The sequence below is a fragment of the Drosophila nasuta genome, chromosome 2R (genome assembly GCF_023558535.2).
Source record: "Drosophila nasuta strain 15112-1781.00 chromosome 2R, ASM2355853v1, whole genome shotgun sequence".
Taxonomy (NCBI): Eukaryota; Metazoa; Arthropoda; class Insecta; order Diptera; family Drosophilidae; genus Drosophila; species Drosophila nasuta.
This window is the reverse complement of record NC_083456.1, coordinates 28,544,937-28,557,467: the sequence shown is the minus strand read 5'-3', so window position 1 is coordinate 28,557,467 and position 12,531 is coordinate 28,544,937. Positions and strand designations below refer to the sequence as shown.

The 12,531-nt window shown below is 39.6% G+C and overlaps 1 long non-coding RNA gene across 1 annotated transcript; it reads right to left on the bottom strand.

The window, feature by feature from the left end:
- Positions 1-3,664: 3,664 nt before the first annotated feature.
- On the bottom strand, positions 3,665-4,291 carry LOC132786667 (uncharacterized). Its single transcript, XR_009632468.1, has 3 exons — positions 4,220-4,291; positions 3,863-4,159; positions 3,665-3,763 (listed from the first exon to the last, which is right to left on the bottom strand). It is a non-coding gene; the product is annotated as an uncharacterized LOC132786667 (long non-coding RNA).
- Between the last annotated feature and the right edge of the window lie 8,240 nt (positions 4,292-12,531).

Genomic DNA, 12,531 nt, shown 5'->3' with positions numbered 1-12,531 from the left:
CTTTGCTTTTGTCTTTGAGTGAGGAAAAGTTCGACGCTGACTTTGCGCTAACTTTTCACTCGACACTCGGCGCAAACACAACAGCAAACAAGAAAAGCAAAAGCAAATGAAACAAAAAAAAAGCTGTTTGGTCGGGCTCGACGTTTACGCTTGCGCTCTCACGTGTGTTGTTTAGAGTAGAGAGCTTCCCATCTCTTTCACTCGCTGCTCGTGCTGTTTCATGCGCTAGCTGGCATATGGCTGATTTCATTCATAATTTTAATGCCCATAAACTGATTACAAAATCCACTTTGAAAAGTTCAAAACGGGTACACGACGTTCGAAATCATTAATTAAATTGAAACCAGCCCATCCATGGCTTTGAGAATCTAGAAGATAGACAAGGCTGCAAAACGAACGAGGAAAATCAATTTCTCAAGATACAGATACTAAACTTACACTTAACTGAGTTATTGGTTCATGAAAATCATAATTATGCATTTTGATTTTTTTCAATTTTTCATATACTTTGGTTTTTCTTTGCACATACTCGCTGCTGTGGTCAGTTGATGTGGTCGTTGTCGTGCGTTTTATGCTCCACAAAGTTACAAAACTGCACTAATTCTGTCCGGCTCTGCCACAGTTTAAGTGAATTAGGACCCCAAAACGAAGCCAGTTGTCAGAGCTGTCGTCTTTGTGCCTTGAAGAGAATGGTAAACGAAGCGCCAACAAGAATTGCATTGCCATCTCAAATTGGATCAGAGATTTCAATAGATTTATGAGTAGCGTTATCGACTAACTAAGATGCCAATGCAAAAGAAAGTTGATATACATTGATCCCTGTATGAAAACGAAAGTTCAATTGTGTGGCTAGGGGAAATAATTCATTTTTGATTTGTTTATCGAACATTTCAATTAAGACATTTGCATGTTCAGCTCATAAATTCAACGATTTGGACAAATGTAGCTTAGCCCTCGTAAATACCGAATACCGAATGTAAACATCACACATCAAAAGCATCAAATCAAGCATCGAAAAAAATGCCCATAAACTGATCCGAAATGAATCAATTTGAATTTGATGTGAGCGAGATCACACGGAGACCTTTCGCTTTCAATGAATGACCGCGACAATGGCCCCGCATACTGATGAGCAGCTTGCCAGAGTCGGAGACGGAGTCAGAGTCGGAGTTGTGTCGTATTATGGCCCATAGTACAGCACAGATGCTCATCACGATCTGGAGAAAGTAACGCCAAGGCGCGAGAATTGCTCAATGAAATCGAAATGGAAATGAAAATCAACTCACTGATGGCGATTGAAGATGAGAATGTCGCATAAGGAAGTGCAAATATCTTTGTTACGAATGCGAAAAAGTACTCGATGATGATGACATCTAATCATCGACAAAAGACCACCGGAAATTTGCCTATAGACCAAAATTTACATTTACAAAAATGTGTTTGTTTTGACTATTTTTTGGGAAAGGCAATTTGCATTTCACCGTCCACACAAAAAAAAAAAAAAAAACAAATGTCTGTGACAATGACAAAAGGCAGCTGCTTTAAGACACGGCAATTTGGTCGTTGATGAGTTTCGAAGATTTGACAAGTGATTTGCCAACAACAGGTGCATCATTTGGCTGGTTTCTTGTTTCGCCAAAAAGAATCGCGCGCTGTTCACTTTCATTTCGGGGTGAAAATGAAAATTGTGACGCTTTCGGTGGCTGAGCAGCTGCAAAATCTAATGGCCGATAAGTGCTAAGATCATGTGTTCGAGTTCGTTGCCTAAGTCATTTGTTTGCATGCCACAAAAAACAGAGCAAACTCTTAACTCAACTGATTTAATTAGTTGCCAAAAATATATTTAATTATGTTTCATATACTTCGCTTATGTTTTATGCAATTAACGTTTCTCCACTACCAAGAAAACCAAAAAGAAAGAAGCAAAAGAGAAACAAAAAGAACAACTGTCTCTACCAATAAGTCTTCTGGCTGCAAGATCTGAATTGTTGCCTGTGGCCTGTTTTTGCCAGCCTCTTTGAATGCCTGCATGGCTGTAGAACGGTTGTGTAAGGCTGATTGTTTGGCTGTAGTATGTTTTGGGTCGTGGATCGTCGCAAGTTTCCTTGCCTGCGATTCGACGCTGTGCATTCTAAAAGCATCCGTTAACGTTTTGCCTTCGCCTGGCTGATTAAGTTGCCAAAAACATACAAAATCAGGCAGACAAGCGAGCACTGCACCGTTGTGGTTATACCCTTGAAATATTTATTGCAAATTGAAAAAAGGTTTTTAGCCTTAAGAAAAGTGGCCTTAACATTAAGTATACGTGTCGTATGCTCGCTGGCATTCATTTACAGGGTACAACAAACAAAAAGGGGCAATGTTGTCCCATTGTAAGTGCCTGTTGTTAACAAGGGTCCACAGCCCAAGACGTGTTCCAGGTCCAGCACCCAGCACTCAGCATCCAGCACCGTTGTTGCCAGCGCCAAATTGGGCGTAATATTATGCCCAGCCTGGGTGAAATATGAGCTGAGAAAATTTTATTTCGACTTTGTTGTGCCCAGCATTGAATTTTAATGTACGCTGTGAGAGCGCCTTTTTAAGTGTTATGGCCGATTATGTAAACCAGCATTGTACTACGAGCCATGCTTGCTGTGAACTCTTCTCAAGCGAATCAACTGCACTGCAAACACCACATAACTGACAATGGAGCTTTAGAAATGTTATATAATTTACAATACAAACAATTTGCATAAAACCGGTTTAACTCACATTTCGTATATCATTTTGGGGTTCAATTCAGTTCTTTTCGCAATACTCAAGAATCATTTATTGGCGGCAATTATCAAAGCGTTTAGTTTGTGAAAGGTCATTGAAGCTTAATTAACAATTGTTGTCCATATCACTGATTTGAGAGGCATGAAATCGTTTTGCCTTACAAATATTTGCTATACTCCACATATAAAGCATATTGTCCATTGTCCGTTGATCAAGCGTCCCATCATAATTGAGAGCATTAATAATTGTGTAAGCATTTAGCACATATTTTGTCTGTTTTTTGGGCTTTTACCTCGGGCCCGTTGTTGAATTCATAATTGAAGATCGGCATCTTTGGGGTCCGAACATAAATTGTCTTCGTGGTGGAGATTCCATTTGAATGCCGGGGCAATGGCAACGCCTTTTGCCAAATAAGTTCAATGTACCTCGGGGCCAAACAACTAAATGCTTTAGCTTTGGGCTGTTTTTGGGTAACATGCGGTTCGTACATACAGATAAAACGTTGCGTTAATTAAAGCTGATTACTGCGTGTAATTTGTTTGTATCCTCCGGCCAATGCGGCCCTTTCAGAGTCGTTGCATTTGTGGCCTTCGGTGATGCTGTTGTGCTGCTGCTGCTGCTGCAAAAACAACCAAATTTATTGTCGTGCCCAAAATGAAATTGAATACATGATGGTGGGGGAAGTTGAGGAATGCGCAGCATTTGCTGCTGGACCAAAATGTATGTGTGACCCGGAAACATGTATTGGCCCTTTTATTTTTTTTGGAAAAGACAGACAGAGAGAACGAGGCAAAAGAAATCTTATCCAGATAAATGATGCAATTTTGGTTAACTGCCGCGTCTTTGGGCTTTCGGTTAGTAGTAGTTGCATGTCCGCTGCTTAATTGAAGAATGCTTTGGCCAACGGCAACGGCATACTCAAGTTTAAACAGCATCAAATTAGAAATTCTCTTTGATTGCCCCTTTGACTATCTGGCGTACATCTGTTTAGGCCTTGCTTGGAAATCTGCAAAAAAGCATAAATACTCATAAAAGAAGAAATTGTGCGGCCAAAAGATGTCACTGTGCAAGGCAGCATTCTAAGTGCCGGTGAAAGTCGTTTTACCAATGACCAAGAACTTCTGTGCTCAATACTGCGACAAATGCCAGTTGCTTTAGCACTTCATTATCATCATCAGCATTGGTCAACATTGTGTCGCTGATCATCATCATCATGATCGTTGAGCATCGCACGTGTAAATAAGTACAGTTTGTGGCATGTGCGAAGCTGTCGTCTTCTCTCGTAGCTTAACACAGAAATAATAATAGTAATAATTTGCACAATACTTCCGAAGAAAATCCGAGAACAGCAATGAAAGCAAGTGTGAGAGAGTCGCATCGAGTGTTTTGACCAGCAGATTCCCTAGATGGTAGCTTTTTAAAGTTAATGTACGGTTCAAATACAGAAAAATATTGATCTTACGAATATTGATATTTTCTGTGAATTCTTTACTTTAATTTATGTTAATGTAAGGAAAGTAGTGTTGCTTCATTTATTTACCGCAAATCTTTATATGCTACACAACACATAAACTGAGTTATTGTTAAGTTACGCACTACAAAATACTTAAAAGAATGATTACTTTGAATGCGTACTAATTAACACTTAAAATAAATATATATTACACAACACTTAAAAAAGGAAAATATCGATAAGAGATAGAAGAAATTAAGGAATCGATAAAAAAGCTTCACTTAAGTGTTATCGACACAAGAAGGAACATTGTGAAATAGGGCGAATGAATGACGAATGACGAAAACAAATAAATAAAAATATCTCCTTTCTACTACAGAATAATACAATATTATTAATATTATTACATTTTCTTTCTTTCCTTTATTTTAGACTGCCTATTAAATGGATCGAGTCTGTACAACATTTTATTGAATTCATTGTGATTTGTGTGGTAAGTCTTTTGAAAGAACATTTTCCTAACTAGCTTAAGTTTTTTTTTGTTAGTTAAAATAATCAGGATATTCATAAGTAGGGTGTATGTATAAACAAAATATTCCTTTACCTAAATTTAAAATTGATTTCATTGTTAGCACATTGCTATCCTAGGAAAAATGCAGCTTAGTCAAATACTACCCATCGAAAAACGTATTGAAATCCCGCAGCTCAGAACTGATCCAATTTGTGTCGAATCTCGTGCTCTTTAATGCTCAATCATTGACTCAATCCCAATGGCTGTCAACTTGAATTTGGCTCGAATCACGTTTGCTCCAACTAGTACTTGGCCGCTATTTGCAATGCAACTCAAGTGACGCACGAAATTAGCCCAACAAAACTAAAAAGCAACAGTGCACCATTTGCAGTCACGTTTTGGCCACCTGAGATTGGTTTGGATTAGGCGGCTGGCAAAGTGCCTAATGCCGAATGTCGAATACCGAGTTTCGGAGTACTGAGTGCCTTTTTGATTCATTTACGCTAATTAGGTGACACAATTCTCACCTAATGTGGTCTGATAAGCGCACACAGTGGAATGCACTCGGCGACAGTTTGTTAGTTGTTGAGGTTATTGGATTAGTTAGTAGTTCGTATGTAGACAACAAATTGTTACCCTGCTGCCAAGTTGTGTGTGTGTGTGTGTGTGAAACTGTTGATGCTCATTTAAATTTTACAGCATCGAGCAGCGAGTTCGCTTCGCCATTTTTGGTGAGTCTTTCTTAGTAGCCTGCTCCCGAAAACAATGGGCACTCGTATATCATGATAATCATAAAAAAACTGCTACACAACACAGTAGCTTGTTGCTGTTGTGTGCTCTCTCCCATATGTGGCTGGACATGAGTATTAAAAGCGCCGCACTCGAGTGCAACAGCAGCAGCAGCACTGCACTGTGGCCTGGCCATAATTTGTTATCATATTAAAGTGCACAGTGCAGAGTCACAGTTACAGAGTCCGATTTCGAACCCGATTTCAATTCCAATTGCAGTTCACAATGGCGGAAGTTGCAAGTAACCAAATTCCAACTCTCTCGCTCGTTCTCTCTAGTTGTGATGTTTATGGCAGCATTTGTTTGGCGCTGCTGATACATATTTTGTGTGTGTGGTTAGTCTTTTCTTCTTCTATTTTTTTTTTTGTGGATCACAGCTCGTTAGTGAGTCGACACCTTGTAGGGGTTTGCGATTGCGCCCTTTCGCCAATTATTGTGCAATCAATATTGCATAATCTGGGCGTTGCCGAAGCATTACAACATTGTGCAACAAGACAACAGTGCAACGCCCCGGCTAACGGCAGTCACACTTGTGGCACATAAATCAAAAAGCAATCCGATAAACGAAGCAGCGGTAGATCTCTCTGTCTCTCACTAGCCTCTGCGTGCCATGCAAATGTCAGAATTTTGGCGTGTCGTGTGTGGCTTCTGGGCATGCTTGAGTGCCACTTCTACTCCAGTCTTGAGATATACGATCAGAGGCAGGCGTCAGCTTCAGCGTTCAGATTTCATAGTCATAGTCACAAGTCAAAGTCAAAGTCAGTCGCAGTCATAGTCAAGGTCAGTTTTGTGCCTCGCATGCATCAAATCAAGTGGCAGCAATCAACGGCAGCAGCAGCAGCAGCAGCAATAACTGCAAGGTGCCTCGCCCCAGACGTGTTAGCAACTCGTTCGTAACATCGCAACGTAACATGCAACACTGTAGCAGCAGCAACACACTCGCAATTGAATGCTTCTCACCTCGAAATGGAGCAGAAGGCACTGTTCTATCGTTTTTCAAATTACGACCACATCTCTCTCCTTACACGGCACTAAAAAAAACAGAAACACAAAAAAGAAAAATTGATCGCCTGTGATTAGCAGCGATTAAGATTAGAGAAGAGAAGCAGGAGCAGCAGCAACACAAGCTAGACCCGGACTAGACCCGCGGTGTTTTGTCAGTTATGTGCAAAGTGGCCAAGAGCCGCTAACATTTTTCAATTAAAAAGCAAGTAAGGAAAATCTATGGCCACACAAACAAAAAAAGAGAAGAAAAATCGACTGTGTAATCGACTATTTGATACCTTTACCTCACACAAGTGGATCGAGGGATATGCGATGTATTCCCATGATCATTATGCTTATTATAAAGTAAACTACCTTAAGGTAAAATCACTTAAACTAGTGTGAAATAGATGCTATTAATTTCGCTTAATATCGCATGGACCCCACCGACAGTGCAGAGCAAAAAAAGCGAAAAAAAATCAGAGCTAACAAGTTGCCAGATCGCAGCTGCATCTGGATTAGATGCTGGATTGTTCATCAAGGCGTTAATCATAATCGCCTAGAGAGCGAGTATGCGTGTGTGTGTGTGTGGAGTAGGCTTGCTATTAAACTTTCACATTGAAATCTATATGTTTCATCGGATCGAAAAGTCAGCCAATGATTAAAGAGATTTCACGCTGCAGCGAAATGCTGCGGCTGTCTCTATCTTTTGTCCCTATGGATATCTTGAATACAAACAAACAAAAAAACCGAAATTATAAAAAGACCATGACACACGTCAGTAGTCAAAAGAAAGTAAACAAAATAATACAAAATTTATTTACGATTATTAAGCGCCGGCGCGTCATGGCACGCGGCTCGGTTAGCCAGAGACCATGCTAAAAAGGGTTTTGTGTTGTACTTTAGACTATGTTAAACTTGTGTGTGGAGTGTAAGTCTACTCCGACTGGTCGCTGACATTATTTGCTTTACATTTAAGCTCTGCACTTTCTTCAATCGCTCAAAATGAAAAAAAAAAAAACGAAACGAAAAACAAAACCGAAACGGCCGCTGCAATTAGCCCGTCTGCCATGTCTCTCTGTCTGTCTCTGTGTGTGTGTCATAAAAGATTAAAGACTGTCGCTGGACTGTCGGTGTACACGCAATTTGGCTTAAATGTGTCCGTTCGTTGTCCGTCTCGTAAACATTATAGAAAATATAATTCACTTGCATATTCACATTTTGTATTTTCTTCGTCTTGCTGCTAGGCATTAAATTTATGCTTGTCAAAATTATTTCGAGTGCGTGTTTTGTCTTATATAATCACACACAAAGACAACTAAAGTTTGTGTTGTGCAACAGCCAAAAAAAGCAAAAGAAAAAAAACTACGTCCAAAAACCACATGTAGAGTATATTTTAACACGTTAATTATAAACACTTTTGTGGCATTTAATATGAGGCGATTTCTGAAATTCGTAGCGAGCTTCAATTGAATGCTTGAATGGCGGTTTAATTTCATTTAATTTGCTTTGAAAATTTTCGAACATTAATCAAAACTCGGCTTGAGTTCAAGAATTGCTGAATCACTTTTGGCGCATATTCAACTTTAAGTGGGGTACTTAAAATCCAATTTGAATACGTTCATATTTGGTTACTTGGGCGGCATATACAAATTTATTGATGTTAACAAAATCAAATCATGTTGTGGCTTTAATTAGCATGATTTCAATTTTTTATGTGTTGCCAGGAATTGAGTTATAAATGAAGCTAATGAATATTTATAGCAAAATTTCAGAGCGAAGGTTTGCTTAAGGGGAGAATAAACTTAAATATGCTGTACACACTCGCTGTCGACTCATTTATTATGAGAACTTTTCTTTTATCGCTTCGAACACATCCATTCTGAAGTGTCATAATAAGTGTAACAATGCACATTAATATTGAACTTTCCAGCTTCTGCTTCTGGCATGGAAAAATTCTCTCACGTACCCAAAACAGAAAAATGAGTAGAAGAAGTATCTTACAAGTGGAATATGTAGATGTAAATTACATTACAATATACACAACTTGACAGCTGTCAAAGGCAAACTTATTACACCCAGGTGCAACTGTTTCGACACTGGGTCTCGTTAAGGGATCTCAAGTGGTCAACAAATGAATGAAGAAAAGTGAAAATGTTATGCTACGCATGTTAACAAACAACTCCGGAAATCCAATTTAAATAGAATGCAGAGAGCACAATTGAAGCCCCAGTCGAAGCCGACAAAAGTCGCAAGATGATATGAGAATGTTGACTATTATTATTATTATTATTTTCATTTTTTTTTTTTTGTTCCTATTTTTGGGAGACTGTGAGGGAGTTTGCTTCAAGTTTTGTCACGCAAGGCAAAACTACTCTGAGTGTATGTGAATGAGTGCGACGAGATTTAATGTGATCTCATCTCATCTCATCAAATTGTAAGCTAGTCACAATAAAGAAAAAACGTCATGAATAAAATGAATAGCTTAACTATACGGTAATAAATAAGATTTTAACAGCGTTTTGCTAATGCCAAAAATAAGCAGCGACAACAACAATGAGGTGTGAATGAAAGTGAATGAAATGAAAGTTATCAGCTCGTTTGGAAGTGTTAGCCAATTCAATCCATGAGAAACTGTAGCAAAAACACAGCGAGTAGATCATCTTCCGTTTAGAATAGCTCGTGTCTGCTTCACAAATTCGCAATTAAAATTCTTTTGTTTGCGACTAATGGATATCTTACTTTCGGTTGGATTGTGTTTAAGTTGTTGATGTTGTGACAGACATTCCCTGAGAGCTCGATGAGACAGCATAAAACACACACGTTTGTGTGTTCATAGGGCATATAAATCACACTCGATAACACAATTAATTTCTAATTTTTTTCGTGTTGTGTGGACAAGTTGAAGTACACACAGACACTTCGATGCGAAATTAAAGTAGCGTAGAACTAAAGCAAAAGTCTAAGCCACAAAATGTATCTAATTTGTTGTGGCTTTCTTTTTGGTGGCTCTGCCAAAAATAACAACAGCCAGCAACAGCAATAGAAACAGTAGCAAGTGCTTAAGTTTCTCTTTCGTGTGCCAAAAGCAATGCTAATTGCTGGAATAATTTGTAGACTGATAAATGAGATTTGAGGAGCATAAGCGAATGATTATTTCTAGTATACTTGTTTTAATTATTTGTAATTCGATTGTTAATATATTTTAAACAATTTTATGCGATCTCAAGAGTACGGGTAGGACTATTTCATTATTCTTCTTTTAATTAATTGTGATCCTTCGATTGTCATTTCGTAATTTCATTTGACAATTTGATAACCTGTCGGTGCAACTGCATCTGGTTGCAGCATCAACACGCCATTTAACAGCGCGTAATTAACACATGTTGTCGCACAATCAATTGCACACTCATGCTCACCGATATGGACATGAACATGGAAATGGATATGGCGGCGACTTAGTTGGCTATGTGGTGCGAAATGTGGCTGTCGATCCGCCCAACTGACGTTGTGCTACTGTCCACTTGTTCATTAGCCGCAAATGTGTCCCAATGCATTTCAGTTGAGTTGCCACTCAACGTATGTTTGTGTGTGTGTGTGTGTGTCTGTAAGGTGTGGCGGATCAACAACAAACAGGTGACATATGTACGTGTTAGGAAAAGATGATGATGCTTTGATGAGACAGTTACAGTTATACTTATGTATATTTGGAGAGGCCAAAGATGCGTCTTAATTGAGTTATGAGACGTGCATGTTGCAACCATTTTCAACCATTTTGAATGACCAAAACCTTAATAGTTTCCAGCAACAAGCTCATGGGAATATTTGCAACGGATTCTGGGTCGCCTTAATGCGTTCCAAGTTCCTCTGTAAATTTCCCAGAAGCTTGACGCGATTGGTCATGAAGGCTGCGTGCGGCGATCTTTGACGACTTTGTCCACTTCGAGTGCCGTTTGTGGATCATGAATGCAGCCACAAATGGTCTAATGAGTAAATTAATTGCACGACTAAAGCGTCGCAATGGAGACAGGTTTCATCTTGCTCTGCACTAATTCGCAATAAAAACTCAATTAACAATTGATGCACCACCTGATAAGCCTGTTCGATAACTCGATAACAGCTTCAAATATACCTGTCTCTCAGGTCTCATTGGTCAATGAAAGTGCGTGCCAAACGATTTTGTTTTGATTTCTTTGTCTATTTCACATTTTACTTTCATTGCTTTGTGTTTAGTTAATGACGGCATCTCAAGCCATATACAGGTCACACATTGAACTCATCAATTAGTCATTTAAGCGGTCAAAGTAATCATACGGGAAAAACTCTCACCTTAATCTATCTAAAATTTTGATTAACTAAAAGAACACTCAATGTGCAATTTTATCTGACAGACTTTTGACTGCAGGTCATATTAAATTGTCATAAGTTTCGAAGCGAATTCTTAAACTGTAAACGTGTCCGAGATGGAGAACTAAATGAAGACATTTACGAGTCGGTCAGATGCGAATCAATAACGAAATGGCCATGCAAAATTCTAGACACAACAAACGGTCAAAAGCCGCCTCGGGGAATGCCGCCGCACGGCGCAACGGTAAATCGAAGCCACTCTCAGACTGCAGCTTCAGTGAGAGCTCATGACTGCAGATACTCGACTTTAGATTAGAATGAATCATTTGCAGGCATCCTAATTGAGTTGACTGCTCGGCTGTTGTCTGGCAGCTTGCGCTTGCTGCCAGCAGCTAAAAGGCCAAAATATTAGCAGCCGCCTTGTCGAGGTGTGAGACTATTTAGCCAACTGAGTCCAACTTCAAATCTGGGGCCAAGTAGCGGCGATTAGTCGCAGTTCTGAGCTAGAAGCTACGCTAACTGCAAACTGGACTCTGGGAAGAGAAAAGGAAAGACGAGGCCACGACGATGACAAAGGGCCATTTATCAACGTAGACAAACGCGAACTGCTCGTGTCTCGTCTCTTGTTTGTGGGCACAGTTAACAGTTCCTTGACTGACTAACTGACTGACTGACTGAGTGACTGACTAACGGAGTTGAAGGCGTCCCAACTCCTCTACTTTAATTACTCATTTAATTCTAAAGCTGGAGAGCTGATCTCCCACTCAAAGTGCTATTAAAAGTCTGTCTGGCTCTTCAACCTCAACCTCAGCTTCAGTTTCAGACTCAGCTTCAGTCTCAGTCGCAGCTTCACATAGTCGGAGAAATGTAGTTCTCTGGGTCAATGCGAACACCTTAACTAATCAAAGCCATGCCGAGAGAAGCACGCGCTGTCTTCTCCACTCGCTCCCTCAGTCAGTTCGTCAGTCATTCGTATTGTCAATAAATAGAATTTTTCGCTTTTGCTGTGGCAGCTTTCACAACAGACTGACAAAATACGACACGCGTATTGCGAATGTTGCAAGTGCTGAGCTGCAAAGTGATAAAGAATCGAAATGAAAGCCGAAGAATCGCAAAAGAATTTCATGGGCCCAAAGAGGAGAGATTATGAACTGCGCTAAATGAATTCGATTTGTTTGCCAGAAGAGTTTTAGATAGGAGGAGACTCTTGCATATTTGGTACATATGTTTATTTTATTTGGCAGGAGAAGATCTTCTCAGTTTAACCTCACGTTCTGGGTATCATAAAACACAATGGAGCGTTACAGGTAGAGACACAGGACAACAACAACAACGACAACAGCTACAACATTGTCGCTGTTCTATTGTTCCAATGACTATGCTTGGTTGCTTCAAAATTTCGGCAGCTTTTATGTTTATGCATGAATTCCAACATGAAAATGCAACAAGGAAGAAAACTCTGGCTGGCCATAAATCAAATTGGCCAAAAAATACTCTCCAGCTTCAGCACGCAGCAGACATGACCAACTGATTGAGCTGTCGCGTATTTGGGTGAGATCGCCCAATGTCTAAATATCCCCAACTGCAACTTTAGCGGCAACCTCAACTACTGTCATTTGAATTTCGTGCCTGTTTTTACCTTTTCGGTCAAGTTGACTCAACTGATTTGGATACCATTTCTTCGCTTTTG